Below are 18692 nucleotides of genomic sequence, written 5' to 3'. Positions count from 1 at the left end.
AACGTCTCCGATCTAGCTGCATACACATACTGATAATTGGCATGTTCCAGGGAGATATACAGCCAATAGCAAAATAAATTGAAGTTGGTACTCCTAAAATTTTATTCCTTTTGCAACACTTCAAACCAATTTTGATTACACAAAGCTCCTATAGTCTTCTTTAATCGTTTGTTATTATTTTGAGGGAAATGATAACGTTATATAAAAATTTTGTTTTTATTTCAATTTATTTTTACTGTTTCTATTTACCAAAACATTTTCTTGCGAACTAATGATTAATATCGTTCTTGGTAAAACAGGACAAACAATAGAATGGCAGTTTTTAGTGTTCGTAGGTGAGTTTATTTTTTGACGTTATATTTCCCACTGTATGACTTCTTGTGGCTTATTCACAAAACATATGTTAACTGACGGACCTGTTAATATATCCGTTAAAGGGGCATTAGCTGTTGAATTCATGTTCACCGATTTAAAATAAAAGTCTAAAATAAACAATTTACGATGCATGGACTCGCGATAATATGTATCAGCATTTCGTGTGTAATTTAGTCTAGACATCATCCAATTAACCATAGAGGTGACCTTCGAGGACTGCCGACAGTCATATTACCCGATATAAACATAAATATATATATATATAAATAGATAGCGATCACGTGCAATTTGATATTTCTAGGTCTGTTTGATTTCATATTATAGGTTAAAATATGTTATTCATCGTTTTTACCTGTAAAAGAATGAGTTTTTGTAGGCCGAATCAGTCAACCAAATGGTTAAACCTTGTTTCACTTTCAATGTTGACATTCTTTTCCTTTTAATAGCTGAACACGCCTATAGTATGTGTAACCCATCTCTAGCTAAGGGATTAAATTGAAGGTCACATGAATACGGATTTAATGAGTTCAAATTATTCACTTGCAAGTGAATAATTCATCTGCGATGTTTCTTAGCTTATTTTGAGAAAATTGAACCAAACTGGCTGCTAAATAAAGGCAACAGTAGTATACCGCTTGTTCGAAATTCATAAATCGATTGAGAAAAAAAACAAATCCGGGTTACAAACTAAAACTGAGGGAAACACATCAAATATAAGAGGAGAACTACGACACAACAGAAACACAACATTAAAATGTAACACACACAGAAACGAACCATAATATAACAATGGCCATTTTCTTGACTTGGTACAGGACATTTTAAGAAAAAAATGGTAGGTTAACCTGTTTGGTGGCTAGCCAAACATCCCGCTTTTATGGCAATGTTAAATATAACATTAAAATGACAACATTACATGACAGGACTACAATACAAATAAATGGGAGAACATATAGGACAGAGAAACACACGAATAATAGCTAACAAAAGGTACCAGGTTTAATATTTAAGACGCGCCTTTTGTCCACATAAGACTAACCAGTGACGCTCAGTGCTTAAAGTGAATTATCATTTCACTATTTCACTTTCATTTTGGATTGAACGAAAAAAGAATTATTTTAATTGCTTTATATCTAGTTGCTAATGCCCCTTTAAGGTTCCGCTAATTTTAATATTCACAAAGCCTCCGTTATTTAAAGCCCAATAGATGATACCGCACACATGCACTCATAGATATTGCATAATATTATTGTAAAATGAAAAATATCTTTATAACACAATGTAAACTATTGTTTGCAAATCAAAATGATGGAAACCCTATGGAATATCTATGTATTAAGTAGAATTCGCCAATAAAGGTTTAGATGCTATCAATATTAGCAATATTTTCCACCAGAAATCTGTACAAAAAACTATACCTGATTACTTCAAAAATAAAGCTACACCTGTAATTTCATATACTTACACCAAGCCTATAGCATCCAAGATTTTCAACCACAAGAGGGTTTTAGAGGCCTTTAACCTCAAAGATGTGAAATCCAAACCTCCGGATTGCTCATGTGCATCGTCAAAATACAATTATAGTCGAACTGGTCATGTTATTACTGGCGACCTTGGCATCGTAACCAATAAACAAATAAGAGAGTTTTAAGCCAAGAACTTCAGGTTACTGATGGATGCATTTGAAGACTATGCCAGAAATTGGGTAAAGAGCGAGCCAGATGTACCAGAACTGGACACTTTGTCTGAATGGATCAAAGCTATTCGATCATGCATTCAGAAACGCATTCATGAACTACGATGTACTATGAGAACAAGGGTTTCTAACCTATTCACGAACCCGGAGAATTGTGGATGCTTTATCATCTTTGCATAACAAATATGTTGTTGTTCCAGCAGATAAAGCCTCCAATAATATTGTCTTCATATGTAAAAACCATTACTTGGAATGTCTCACAAAAGAGCTTGGAATAAACAGTAAAACTGGTAATCCTACATATTCTTTAACATCATTTACAGAGGATGAAATTTTACAAAATCACAAATCTATCCTTCTTTCTTTTGGTATTCACATCAAAGAAAACGAAGAAAATCTACCGTCATTATACTGGATACCAAAACTTTACAAAACTCCTTATAAAGAACGATACATAGCTGGATCATCAAGATGTTCAACTAAACATCTTTCTAAATTAAGACCTGACTACACTTCTTTCTGCAGTAAAAGATGGCCTTCAAAAATATTGTGATGAAATATATTCAACCAGTGGTGTCAATCAGATGTGGATTCTTAAAAATTCTAAAGATCTACTGCTAAATCTTAGATCACAATCTCTGCAATTTTGCAGCAACATTAAAACTTTTGATTTTTCTACGCTTTACACTACTATTCCCCAAGCTCAATTGAAAGATCGACTTCACCATTTCAAAGCTCATAGCTTTTTCTATAAAAATGAGAATCTTGTTTTGGGTTATAATAATTCTTATTTTGTGAAGAACCACACTGATTCTATCAGAAAGTATACTGAAGATGATATTATCAAAATGCTGGACTTTTTGATCGACAATATATTTGTTGAGTTTGGAGGATTGATATTTCGTCAGACAGTCGGTATTCCAATGTGTACTAATTGTGCACCCCTACTGGCCGATTTGTTTTTGTACTCGTATGAAGCAGAATTCATTCAGAAACTTCTAAAAGACAAAAAGAAAATGTACCTTGCGAAGTTCTTTAATTTTACTTTTAGATATATTGATGATGTCCTATAACTGAATAACCAATATTTCAGTCAGAACTTACATCTCATATATCCCAGTGAACTTGAAATTACGGATACTACTGATACTAGAAGGACTTCTTCATACCTTGATCTTTTTTCTCAATATTGACACAGATGGAAGACTTCACACTAAAATCTATGACAAACGGGATGATTTCAACTTCCCAATTATCAATTTCCCATTTCTCAGCAGTAACATACCTTCTGCCCCATCGTATGGTGTTTACATATCTCAGTTGTTACGTTATGCCCGTGCATGTTCACACTACAAGGACTTCATATACAGGAGTGTGCTCCTTACGCAGAAACTGCTCAAACAGAGTTATGAGGAGTAAGGATTAAAAATGACACTCCGTAAATTTTACGGACACCATCACGAATTGATTGATCTATACGATGTGTTTGTGTTTAAACTAGCTAACGACATTTTACCACGTCTTAGATTGTGGTTAATCATCTACGTCGTCTGGTCTGCTAAGTACCGAACGTGGCCTATTCCCGAATATGACTGTTTTCCCGAGTGTGAATTTGCATTGCTATTAGACGTGTTTCGGTATTTATACATCCAACATTCATGTATTTAGTTATGATGTTTCGTTTGTAATTCTTGTTAGATATTGTGCTATGTCTTATCGTTTGTGGTTTGAATTCTATTTTTATTTTCTACATGTATGTCAAAGTTAAGATAATTAATTAGCTAGTTCATTTATATGATTTTTAGTTTAAAGCTACTATATGCACAGGATTAATTTGTTTTTACAGTTTTGATTTAGAAGAAAAACCGACATGGTTAGAACATACAAATAATTACACCATTACTAACACAATTCTATATTAATATTCTTGCAATGGTTAGAAAATACATAAAATAACACCATTACAAACTTAATCCCAATTTTATATTCTATTTTTAGAAATTTACCTGTGACGTCACTTTTTGTGGCGTTGATACATTCGTGTGATGCACAGTTCATAATTATATTGTGGTGTAAATGAGAGGTGTCCGTTGTTATTCTGTGGTTTACATGTTGCAATGTACTATTATATTATTTATTTATGTATGTGTCTGTCCTGAGTGTTCTTGCGTTTAGTTGTAATTATAAAAAGAAGATGTGGTATAATTGCCAATGAGACAACTCTCCACAATAGAGCAATTGACACAGAAATTAACAACTATAGGTCACCGTACGGCCTTCAACAATGAGCAAAGCCCATACCGCATAGTCAACTATTAAAGGCCCTGAAATGACAAATGTAAAACAATTCAAACGAGAAAACTAACGGCCTAATTTATGTACAAAATAATGAACGAAAAACAAATATGAAGCACAGCAACAAACGACAACCACTGAATTACAGTAATGTATTCCTGTCACGTAATGTTGTCATTTTAGCTGAATGTTTAACCTTGCCATATAAGCGGGAGGTTTGGCCAGCAATAAAACCAGGTTCAACCCACCGTTTCTTCTTAAAATGTCCTGTACCAAGTCAGGAATATGGCAGTTGTTATCAAATAGTCCGTTTCTAAGTATGTTGGCGTTTGTTTTTGTAGCAGTTCAGTGTTTATGTTGTTCCGTTGTTTTCCTCGTATAGTTGATGTGTTTATTACTTCTGATAAATCGTTTAAATTGTTTTCTTTTTTGCTTTGATTTCACGGTTTCTGTCCAATGTGTAAATAAGGAAATAATTCCCAGCTTTTCTTCCCGGTGTTAAATATTTTTGTTAATGTATGTAATCATTTATGAATCACAGTAAATAAATCAAAATTTTAAACCGATTATGTTTTTTATTGCTAAATTCGTCTTTTTACTTCTGCATTTATCAATAGAACTAATAGTGGTAGTGTCTAGTCTAAAGGAATTTGACGTAGGAGTATGCGACAGAAAATTGTAAGTTTTAAAGTTAGAAAGCCGAATTTGCCTAAAAAATAATGTAGTTAGAAGACAACGAAAAAAAAAATAGTGTTATGATATATCAATACTAGTAGCTAAATACACAATAAAACAGAATTGATCAACAGACGAATACGAAGGAATAAAAAAAGTATTCAATATACACATATATGCTTGTTAGATAATTAGTGTGATTTCAGTCATCGTATGTGTTTATACTTATAGTCTATTTTTCACCTATTTTTTTTTTTGGAAAAAATCACTAAATTAGGTCCACTTTAATTATTAAACCAGCTAATCGATACAACAAGTAATTCCAATTTTTTCCTGGTGTATATTATTTTTTTTTAATTCTCGTACTATAAAATAAAATGTCATCCGATAAACGAACACAATGAAAAAAAATTGGTATCATGTTGTTCTTGTGTTCTCCGAGCTTTCATGAATAAAAAGGGGTCTTAACATATTTTGCACATATAGTATTTATTATTACCACACAGAAAATAAGCCTTAAGTTGCCCTTTATTTCATCTGTGCTCTCGTGGAAAAAAGTTTTTCATGGCGGTAAGTTAATGCTATTAATTCCCTTTATGGTATAATCTGATGATAATTCAGCAGTACAAAATGAAAACAACGCGTTCAATAATTTCATGCGTCCGAAGCGCTTTTCTGGATTTACCTTCACAAGGAACGCTCAAAGCCGAATAATTTAAAGCCGAGAATGTATAAGAACCAAAACAGTTGAAGAGCAATATGACAAAAAAAAAGAAAAAAACCTAAAAAATAGCCAAATCCATCTAAGGTCAACTTTGCCTGAGGGAGTTGAAACCTTAGTTTCTTTATAATTTCAAAATTTATAAACGGACAATTTTAGAAAGGTTTGTTATAAATCACCCATCATGTTATGAGATCAAATGCAATTTGCACTATTATATCTACAAGTACTACCGCCTTAGAGGAAAACCCATTGAACTATATATAAATGATAAAAGCAGTTCATGGATGATAGTTTTAGTTCGCCTTGTTGAAAGACTTCCGAATTTTGTAGCATTAATAGATAGATATTGGCCAAAATATTGGTATTTTTCTGATGCCACAATTGCCCTAGGCCCCTTTTATGTCTCATAATAGTACTGATTTATTGGTGTTTGCTTAATGACCAGTAGCTTGATAGATCACGACAAAATTATATAAACAATATTCGTACAGTGTAGGAAAATATAAAATTTATTTTACGAGCTTTAGAAACAGAGAAAAAAGCCAGGCCACCGAGCTTTTCTCCGGTTTCGTAGAGAGTACAAATAAATTAAATATATTCCTACACTGTACGAAGACTGATTTTGTCCTGCAATTAAACATTGAGCTTAAACGTATATTTTTTTCAATCAAAATTGTTGTGGAATGAAATCAATATGACTTAAACGCGGACCGCAATGAGGACCCCAAATTATACAAAGTAAACAGTAATTTGAACATAGCCTTTCGCTCGCAACAGAAGCAGGATACCAGGAGACTATAAAAGTCTAGTATACGTTTATCGGTTCATGTTATCTGCCATCCTGTATTTGTATAGTAGAAAGGTCGATTGCAGGATAAAACAAATAAACAATACATGAAAAGGATAACAGGAATCACCGAAATTGTTTGACAGAACAACAGACCTCCCCAACAACCGGATCCTTTTGACAAAAAAAGACGTGTAAATGAAGGTTTTGTTTATTTTCATTGATGCCAAGGATTATGCCCCATTTATTTGTCTGAACAGTGTTAAATTGAAGTTTCAAAATAATGATTGCTCAACTGCGAAGTACTTGGAATTATCTTTGTTAGTGTTGCATTTATATATATTATAGCCATTTGTATGCAAAATGGTTTCAATATGATAGCTTTTGCTTACACTGGAATCCCATTATGGTTGATCGCAACTTCCTAGACAGATCATACTACATGAAGCTGGTAATATTTTATAATTTATGCGCAATATGTTTGAACCTACATTCAGGTTTTATTCAATTTTATTTTGAGTGATTTTTTAAATGAGTATCTAGAGCAACGTTTTACATTTTTTTTAATCTGTTTTCTCCATTTAAGTATAAAAGGAAAACATCATATGAAGTATGTAGGACCTTTCATTGAATATTAAACTAAACTTACATACATACACATTTTCTTTCCTAATTGTAAAAAGTCAACTTGCCAACATACAAAACATATAATAACTTTTAAGACAACGGATACTTACCAGTTTTTAAAGCATTCATTATTTTCAGACAAAATGGGACGAAACATCTTTATTGCTGCCCAGGTTACACAAATAGACGCAAACATGGTGCATGTGAAAGTAAATATAAATTAATATTAAATTTGCGGAATATGTAGAAATTACTTGTATGTAGTCACCCAGTTATCTAAATATCAATTTATAGAAAATTGAATATCCAAATCCATAATATTAGAATTATGTAACAGAATATTAAAAATGTAGCATACCTGCCAATTTTGTTTTAGTTATTTAGATATTTCAATAAACAAGATTCCTACTAATAGAATAATTTCATGTTGTGATCGCCACATAGTTCAAAAATCCATATATAAAGGAATATGACAATTGTTTTTCGTTCGTTCCGTTGGTTGACAAAGTCCTACGTTTGATTTGGTTAGTTAATTTACCCTGGAGTTCGGCATTTTTGTTATACTTTTATACTTATACATGTTACATTCAAATAACATTAAATATTTCCTTAAGTCATTATGGCATGCATGTATATTGTAAATTTCAGAATGCCCATTAGGAACATTTGGTATCAACTGTGAATATTCCTGCAAAAAAGGCTATTATGGTGCTGGGTGCAAAGGTTCATGTGATTGTTCCATTGAAATGTTAGCAATTACTTCACTATATATATTTAAATCTAATTTATGATTGAAATAAATATGACAGAGCACATCAAATTCAACGATGATTGCCGATATCATTATGAATATGTAGTTCTAAAAACAGTTACTGAAAACCTAAACGGTTCTCGAATTAATACATACGGGGGAAAAGTTAGTTTTGATTCATCATAAGTCACATCATATAGAACAGAGACGAAAAAGCACCTGATGTACCTGATCAAATAAACACACATCACAAAATATTGCTGTGACTTTTTAAGGCAACAGTAGTTTACTGATATTCAAATCTCGTTAATCGATTAGGAAGAGACAATTTAAGGTAACAAACAGAAAACGAGAGAATCGCATGAACTCCAAAAGGAGCGAGACGGGTTGCGTCGACATAGTAAGCGTTTCCTGCTATGCATGCATCATCCGCCATGCGAATTCAGACTCATAAAAAATGTCAAAATCGGGAATAGGACACAATCGGTAAAACTACAGATCAGACGACTATACTGGTACAGCCCTTAGATGGTGTAAACTTCCCAAAAAAACGTGTATGGTGTAATGGTGTATGGCATATGGTGTAATGGTAGAAGGTGTATGGTGCTATGGTGTATGGTGTAAGAGGAATGTTGTAATGGTGTAACGTACGATCGGGAATGGTGTGAATGAATGGTGTACGACATTTAAAATTATGCAAAATATTGAACTGATTTTTAATTTTATTCATTAATTTACATCATTGTGATTAAAATTCGTTTTTAAAATAAATAAATAACTTTGTAGTCGCACGCTTTCTTTGAAATTAAATTGCATTATGGTGTAATGTGTAAGGTGTATGGTGCAAAGGTGTAACGTGTATGGTGTAATGGCACAGGGTGTATGGTGTAATGGTGTATGGTGAATGGTGTAATGATGTATGGTGTTAATGGGAAGGTTACATCATCCAAGGACTGTATATTCAGATCTAAGATGGCGCAAAGCATGTTGATTGTGAGCTGTGACACTAACACATCGTATAGGTCAACCAATGCGTAATATGACCGTAAAACTTATGTAGATTTGATTTCAGTTTATCATCTTCATAACTCTTTTCGATCAGATTATGTAAGGAGCATAACCTTGTTAATGAAGTCCGTATAGTGTGACTGTACGAACGTAACGTTTTGAGATATGTAAACAATGGAGCAGAGGGTATGTTACTTCTGAGAAAAGGGAAGTTGACAATTGGAAAGTTGAAATCATCAGGTTTGTTATAGATTCCAGTTTGAAGTCGTCCATCTGAGTCAATATCGAGAAAAAGGTCAAGATATGAAATAGAACTTCTATTTTTGTTAGTATCATTAATTTCAAGTTCACTGGGGGATAGATATGATGTAAGCACTCATTAAAATGTGAGTTATTGAGTGACAGATCATCATTAATATATTGGAAATTGATATTAAAGAACTTTGCAAGACGCTTTTTCTCTTTGTCTTTGAGAAGGTTCAGTGTGAATTCTGCTTCATATGAGTACAAAAACAAGTCTGCCAGTAGTGGGGCACTAGCAGTACCTATTTGAATGCGAACTGTCTGCTGAAATATCATTCCACCCAACTCAACAAATATGTTGTCCAGAATTTTAATGTAGGAATCAGTCAGGTTCATCACGCAATAAGATTTTTCATGACCTAAAAGAAGGAAACATACCTTTCCCATTTTTGTAGAAAAAGCTCTGTTTAATGAAATGATGTAGTGGATTTTTCAATTGATAATTGGGAAAAGTAGTGTAAAGCGTAGAAAAATCAAAGGTTTTTATATTTCTGCAATATTGAAAGATTGTGATTTTGGAGTAGATCTTTAGAATATATAAGAATCAACATCTGATCGACACCGCTGGTTGAATATACCTCATCACAATATTTCCAAAAGGCCCTATTTTACTGTGAAAGGAATGGTGGTAAAAACTTTAGAAAAATGTATAGTCGCACATCTTGACAATATAAAAAAAGGCTATGTGGTATGATTGGCAATGAGACAAATATCCAATAAAGTTCAAAAGAAGTGGATTCAAGCAATTATAGGCAACCATACGGCCTTCAACAATTAGAAAAACCCATACCGTATAGTCGGCGTTAAGAGGCCCCGACATGAAAAATATGAAACAATTCAATTGAGAAAACTGACCCAGCTATACATTGTTCTTATAAGAATTTGTGTGAAGTTTAGGTATCCGGTAATAAGGAGGTTTTAATCATCCATTTTTATGTTAATACCAAAAGAGAGAAGAACGAACTTGTGATTTTCTAAAATATCCTTTTTCGTGAATGATGTAGGAGTATGTGTGGGATTTCCATTTTTTCTGTGAATTCTATGTTCTTTATTAAGACATTCCAAATAATGGTTTTTGCTCATAAAACAATATTGTTGGAGGCTTTGTCTGCTGGAACTACAGACAAATAAACTATTAAAACTGTCAATGTATTTTTCAAGCGGTTTAAACTCTTGCATATATTCATGATTCCATGGTAAAGTATTTAACAGCACCTAAGATAAGTAGACACATATTAATATATAAATACAAACACTAAATAAATATTTCGGATAACAAGTATACTTTATCAACATCTGTTGCCTGATTTCAAACGATGACTTTTACCCCAAACAACTGATACTAGTAAAGTAATTCGAAATATTTGTTTATTTTTGCATTGATAATTATTATTTTTTTCTTTAAATCTTTGCAGCATTTCGATAAAAAAGACAAAATCATGTACTGTAACATACAAAATCCAAATGTTTTTTTCAATACATTTCAAAGTGTTCCACATCACTAACCATTCAACTTCGTCCTAAACATGATACTGATTCAATTTCCCGTAATTAGAAATTCTTTCACGCTTTAGCTGGCACTCAAGTCTGCTCATTGTCACGGAAACTTTTAATTTAAAAATATTGTTTTTATTTGAATATACAGACTGAAAAGTTCTGTCTTTTCAAGTAAAACAAAATAAAGGAAAACATTCTTAAAAAATGATTTTCCGTTGAAATATCTTTATATATGTCCTGTTCAACTGACTAATACAGCCAGTGAAAAATGTGTATCGGAGCGGGTATACGTTTAGAATTCATCGGCAAAGCAACATGTTTTATTTGCTTGCAAGACCGAGAATTATTTTGATATTAGATTTCCGACTTGTTATTCATGTCAATATAAAAAGAAGGAAAGATATATATTTTATATATACCTGATTAGCTTTACACAACCAGTCAACAATTTCGATCTTGTGATCATATTTATAAATATATACCGATATTTAGTAAGGCAAGACATGTCTTTGAAATTGTTATAAGGTTTTCACGATTTCTTATCTTTTTGATTTTTAGAAAAGGTTTAACTTTGCTTTAAGCTAAAATGGCTGTGTATTCACCTCAAATTTTACCCATGAGTGCATGGCATGACATAGATATATAATTCATATGAATTTTATGTTAAGAAAAAAAGTTATCTGGTCTTTGTACTGTGCATTTCTTTTTAGCAGAAGATGATAAAATAAACAAATAATTAAGTTGTCAGATATCTATTGTCTCTGTATTTTCCATGTCAATCAATATAGTTTACATAAAAATGATCAATGAAAGATGTAAATAAAAGCGGAAAATCAGACAAATGTTGAAAAATAACCGACAAAATCAAAACAACGAAAGAGAAAAATAAATTTTAAGTCATAGAAAATAAATAAGTAGCAACGCAAACCCCATAAAAACCAGTTGGAATTTGGGTGCTCCTGAATTGATAGCTTGTTCACCTATTGCTGATAACAATAAAACAGTCAGGTGATAAATAACTTTTGGTGATAAGATGTGAAAAAAATTGAGGATGAAATTTCGACACGACATATGTAACAAATTAGAGATCATCTTTGACACAGATATACCGTAATTTTAACATTGACGATATATTCTCCACAAGCAGTTGCTGCTGGAGTAAACAAAACTGAAACTGGAAAATAAGAGCTACATTTTCTTGCTGACCTTATTGATAACTGCAATATCTTGAATTTTAATTTGTCGATGGAAAGATGAGTTCAAATTAGTAATCAGTTTTGAAATGATTATATTTTTGTGAAATAAGTACATTATCTACATACAGTTAGGACATTTAAGGACATTATGTATTAATCATACGTCAATTTTAGTTGTGATCGGAAATATGGTTGTACATCAAGTAGTCCTGAAGGTAGGGTTGTTTTTGTTTATTTATTTAACCCTTAATGCACTAAAATAGTATTCATATAAATTTCAAAAGGAAAATTTTACGTTAAGTTAGATTTCTCTAACCGGTTTCACTCTTGCGAGATATCATGGCTAACTGTAGCCATGATTATCTTTCTTTGTTACCTTTTTCTTATTATCATGCTCAGAAAAGAAACCTAATATGTTACAGAAGAGTCTTTTATCCTCCCCAACCGGGGCTCTAACCTGTTCTTTTACTTTTAACTTCTAAGGCAACACCACCTAGCATATATATATAAATATCTCAAATTCAGCCCAACAATGTTAAATCTGCTTATTTGCGTTAGCAAATTTTTGTTCTTCCATCAGCGGGATTCGAACCCTTGCGTCTGTGACATCGTGGCAACACCGCCTGCACCGTGTCCAGCGCCCTAGCCCACTCGACCACCTAGGCTACATACAAATATAGCTTTCTGTGGTTGATGTGATGCCTTTCCTCGTCGGCTTTATCTAGGGTTGTAACACAGTACATGATGTATAGTGGCAAGTAGATGGTGTACCCTTCAGATAAGCTATTTTGTCTGTCATAAAGGATGATAATGTGAATTACCATGCCGCCACATCAAATTTTAATTTTATTATACACGTCTAAACATGTGACAACTTTATGACTAACTTTCTTTAGTATTTTTCGATCTTGACAAATGTAGAAATTATTTAGAAAAAACCAAGTTTTTATGAATATCAAAAGTCGACTAGTTGTGATGAATCATTATGACTGGTAAACTTTTATTCCATGTATTCTTAATATATTGTCTGAAGCAGTCGTCACTATATTTACAAATATAGTTTATTCAAAATTCTTTGGGAAACTTATTTACTATGTATTCACATCACTTGATATTTACTAAAAATGACAACTCCTTAATATAACCTTTTTGTATGCTAAGGTAGAAAGACAAAAGACAACACCGGCGTTATAATTGGTTGTGTTGTGATACTATTGCTGATATTGTCTGTAACAGTCCTTTTAGTTTTATGGTATGTATGACAATAAACGCAGTCCGATAGCACTTTGTATATTTGCTATGAGTGGATCACTGTGATTGACTCAATTTGTTTTTACTTCAGCTATACTAGTATTGGTTCACTTTGGCATTCGGGTGATTTTAACAATAACCTAAATAGTGAGTAAACTAAACAATTTTATAATTTTAGTATTCAACTGGAGATGAATACAATCATACATAATATTGACCGATTTTCTTGCAACAAGCATGGTAATAACTGGAAAATATGGGAAAGTATTTCATTTTCAAAAGTTCTGATTTAATTCCCAATGTCATTTACTAATAATGAACATGTATAAAAACGAACTTTCAACACACCAATTTTACATAAAACCGAGGCATACATCGGAAAAATAAAACTTCTAATCATTGTTCTTAACGCAGCGAACGAGTCGTACTCTATATGAAGGAGAATAACTCTTTATTCAGGATTAAGGAAATAAACTAGAAGGAATTGATTGCTAATGTAACTCAAATTTTTCATACATCATAGAAGAAATAATAGATCTATGCAATGCACAATCTGTGTACTTCGTCTAAAACAGCACAACATTAACACTGCTGAAAAATATCTCTATTGGTAAACAATAGCTCAGCATTGTTACTTTGACTGTCTTCCTCTTTCATATCAGAGTGTCTAAATATAAGAAATGGTTTAATAATATAATATATTAACATTTAACTTTTCCGCTTTCTATCATGTCTGTTGATATATTGTTAATGTTCAGCAATCAAAGCCGGTCTTCAAAGTTATTGTGAAACTACCTATTCTAGAGATGGCGTGAATCAGATGTGGATACTATAAAATTCCAAAGATATTTTAGAAAACATACAATCTAAAGACTCTTTCATCTTGCAATAGTATTAAACCATTTGACTTTTCTACACTTTACACAAGTATTTCCCATTCCAAACTAAAATACAAATTAAAAGAGATGGTCACGCTTTGTTTCATATAAAAGAATGGCTTACGTAGATACAAGTTTCTTGTCTTAGGGAGGGATAAATCGTACTTTGTAAAAAATCACTCTGATTCAAACAAAAAATTCTCTGAAACTGACATTATCAAGATGCTTGATTTCTTGATTGACAACATATTTGTTACGTTTTAAAGACGTGTTTTTCAACAAACAATCGGCATTCCCATGGGAACCAACTGTGCTCCTCTGCTTGCCGACTTGTTCCTTTATTCATATGAGGCTGAATTCAAACAACAACTTTTTTGGAAGAAGGATTTGTTCCAATTGTCTACAATCTCGTCCCCTTCCCCCGAATCTGACCTACCGAATTAGACATATCACCGGGTTTGTACTTACATGAGCAACACGACGGGTGCCATATGTGGGCAGGATCTGCTTACACTTTCGGAGCACCTGAAATCACCCCCAGTATTTGGTGGGGTTCGTGTTGCTCAGTCTTTTGTTTTTCTATGTTGTTTTGTTGTTTGTCTGTTTGTCTTTTTCTTTTTTAGCCATGGCGTTGTCGGTTTGTTTTCGACTTATGAGTTTGAGTATCCCTTTGGTATCCTTCGGCTCTCTTTTAATGACTTGGTACCAATAAAATATTTGTATTTATATTTTTTGTATTAAACTTGCAGTTACATCTGACCATCTCATACATTGCAAGTAGTAACTAAATTCATCAAAGATACCAAGATTTTTTTTTTCGCTAGATGTGCATTTCATCTACAAAAGACTCATCAGTGACGCTCCAATCAAAAAAGTTAATAAGTCCTTGTAAAGTAGTAGTACACGTCAGTAAAAATGCTTCTTATGATGTGCTGTTACAATAACGTTCCATGTTTAGGGAGAAGAGGGGCGCCTGCAAACATGATAAACCCCTGCACATTATGTACGTGCTAGTTCCAAGTCAGGAGCCTGTAAATCAGTGGTTTTCGTTTGTTGCTGTATATCATTTTGGTTTTTCGTTTATTGTTTTGTATATGATTCAGGCCTTTGGTTTTCTCGTTTGAATTGTTTACCGTTTTGTCATATCTGTGTCTTTTATAGGTTGCTATGCGGTATGGATTTGTTTTATTGTTGAAAGCCGTACAATGACCTATTACTGCCAACATCTACGCCATTTGGCCTCTGGTGAATAGATGTCTCATTAGTCATCATATCAGATCTCCTCATTTCATATTTTCATAATATGTTTCGAAGTATAGACGGGTTTATCTGTAATTGACCTAGAAAACATGAGCGCATCCTTTAACCTCTCACGTGACCGATCCGCCATTACAACCGTGAAAAATAATGCACGTGTATTGATCAAAACATTATCGATTTTCTGTTTACATTTGTATTTCTTTCATTTTCTTATTTATTTTACTATGGATACTGCCGAAAGTTATAAAAAAACGTGGAGGCATTTCTAGTGCAGTCAAAAGTTGTACAAATAATCGTAAAAAACTTCAGATGTGGAAATATTCAATATGTTAATTACACAACGAGTTGCACAATGACTACCCTCGTTTGATTCCATATATATGTCTCATTTGATGCCTTCAGACGAGCCAACAAACTTGAGTGGATCAAAGCCGTATAAACAGAAAAAAACTTTGCATAAGCAGGTTTTTGTATGGTCCGGACATTTTTTTCTGGATGATGCGCCACTGCACACAATCCGTATCTTTTTTTTTTTAATAAAACTTATGAAAGTAAATCAATATTGGCAGACGAATGTTTTAAAACGAGTGTTAAAAACTTAAATTAATCTGAAAATTAACCCGATGACTACAGTGCATCTGCCTCTTTTTGTATAGAAGATCCACACATCAGATGCGTATTCAGGATTTTGAAAAAAGGGGGGAGGGCGCGTGCCCCTAAACTAGACAAAATTTGTAGTGGAAGCGGTAAAATGTCTGGATTAACCATAAATGAAGCTAATAACAATGAAACCTACCCCGAGGCTACATGTAGTTATACTTGCAAGCAAATCAACCCAGTGTGAAGAGACGAACTTTTTCATTCATGACGACTACTATAGTATCTTTTTGCTGCAAAATGGACAGACATTCCAACAACATTAACTCAGGCAAAAATATTGGTAACAGAAAAGTAAGGAGTTCAAAATTAAATAAAAGGGGAGAACCTCGTCAGCCCGTAAAGAAATATTTTTAAGACAGTGACGCCTTATTTGATACTTATGTAACTAAGTTTTCTTTACTTTAGTGGAATTACTACACAATTTAATTTTCAACTACGATATTGCAGATCAGCTGTTTGTCGATCGTACTGATGAGGTTAACACTTAGTTTGATATTTGTTCATTTAGGACGGCGCTTTCATATTTCAAAAAGTAAGCGGTTTGTAAAATCTTATATTCCTGGGTGTTTACAAACAGCTGCATCCATAGACAAATCCCAGCAAAACTAACTATTAAGGGCCCTTCCCTTTAAGCCTCGTCTTAATGGTCCATATATGTAGATCTGTGTGCTTATAGTATATATTTACTTAATTTTCTTTATACGATCTTTTAATATTATGATTACCAAATGATTAGAATCGATATGTAACCTGGGATTAGTATTCGTATATAAGTTATTATGTCCCGCGTGTAGCGTATCAAATACAGTTATATTTTAAGGACACGACACCTAACTGTCCTACAATACACTTAGAATCCTTATCTAATTACTTTATTATTTATAGCACTTATAATTTTGCCGAGGTCAAGTACGACTTCACATTCTTGTGTTTACATTTAATTATTAATATGCGGTCTGGGCAATAGATATATATCTTGTTTATATTTTTTTCACGGTTGTAATGGCGATCGTACTACGACGACGCCTAGGAGTCGCGTCACACACTAAGGCAGATAAACCTGTCTATATTTAAGTTTAGGTTTCAAATTGTAAGAAGGGCTAAATCTATTGCTTTAAAAAACTAGTTGAATTTGACTTAACGTCTAACCAACTGATCATTTTGGGTACAAAAGACAATTTCGCAAGTGCATGTTTCATCTAAAGACATATGCATGCACATTTGAAAATAAGAGGAAATTTTCAAATCTTCTATTTGAAAAATAAAATAAAAAATAGAAAATCCTTTTCCTTGTGCCGTTTCAAAACAGAGTAAGAAAACGTTCTTCAACTTTTAGCTGAGATATAACTTATTATGGCTATGACGGTCCAACACGGAAAAGAGACAAACGTACATAATATTTCAATAAAAATCCCCCATTTTACCACCAACGGAAAGAATTGGAATATTTCACAGTAATTATTGTATTTATCCACGTTCTATGTATTCGTCTAATGTACATCCTCTGTATCAACACGATTGTTATTTTGCAGGAAAACAGGCAGAAATATAACTTTTATACGTATGAACATTAATAGTAAGTATAGTACCTATACAGTATGTGAAAACACTCAAATAGGTCAAAAGTGATAATTAAGAAATGATTAAGGATCGAATTCGTAAATCAACAATTTACAAGTAAAATGAAGACAGAAAAAATAGTCTAATGCCAGGTGCTGTTCTTTGACAATATGATACCTAGCATGCAGCAATCATTGTCTTTTTCTCTGTGAATTCATGCCGAAACAAGAGAGCGGAAATTGACTGTCAAAACTTCACAAATTTAAATATTATAAACAGAAAGTACAGACATTTAAATAAGAAAGCACACAAAACAAGTTCTTTTCTGATATATATTTAAATGCAAAACAAAACAAAGATTAAATAGCTAGCATAGGATATAAAACCAATTTTATTAACAGCTAGCAGAGTAAATGATGTATGTGCAGTTAGCGGCCGGTTCGTTGTTCGTTATTCGATATTCAATATCAAACCGACTGATAGTGCAATTGACATAAGGGTTTATATTTGAGGACAACGGGAATTTACGACAGCTTGAAGGGGTCATAAAAGATATCATTTTACTCCTTTTATCTGTCACTATCATGTTTTAAATGTTATCGAATATTTAGATTTTCATTATTTTCAACTAAGAAATTTGAATATCGAACCGACTGCTAGCAGCCGGTTGGATATTGAATATCGAATAACGAATAACGAACCGGCTGATAACTTCACATCCATGAGTAAATGTGAAAATACAGAGAATCCATTTTATTAACAGCTAAGTGATAAATATGAAAGAAAATCTTGTGTTCCCTCTACATGTAAATATCATGTCTATTGATAAAATGTATCATAAAATGCATTTTAATGTGATAGACATGGGTTAAGTGCGACAACTCTTTCAATCAGTAAACATTCATGTGAAACAGACGTAGAATAATCTGTTTCTTATAATATACATGATATATTGATAAAGGTGGTCGAAGCAAAAGTACCAGTATCTTTTTTAAGAGTTTGACCCAAACCCTAAGTTTACCTCGTTAGCACTTATAACATAACTATCGACATCAACCTTTAAATACAAGAAGGTTATCGGCATTCACATGAAAATAAAATAAATTTTCTATATAGATCATAAATATGCTTCAGGCGTCAAACTCTAAC

This window comes from Mytilus californianus, unplaced genomic scaffold, assembly GCF_021869535.1.
Source record: "Mytilus californianus isolate M0D057914Y unplaced genomic scaffold, xbMytCali1.0.p SCAF_4, whole genome shotgun sequence".
Taxonomy (NCBI): Eukaryota; Metazoa; Mollusca; class Bivalvia; order Mytilida; family Mytilidae; genus Mytilus; species Mytilus californianus.
The sequence above is the reverse complement of the archived record's forward strand: the minus strand, read 5'-3'. Positions refer to the sequence as shown.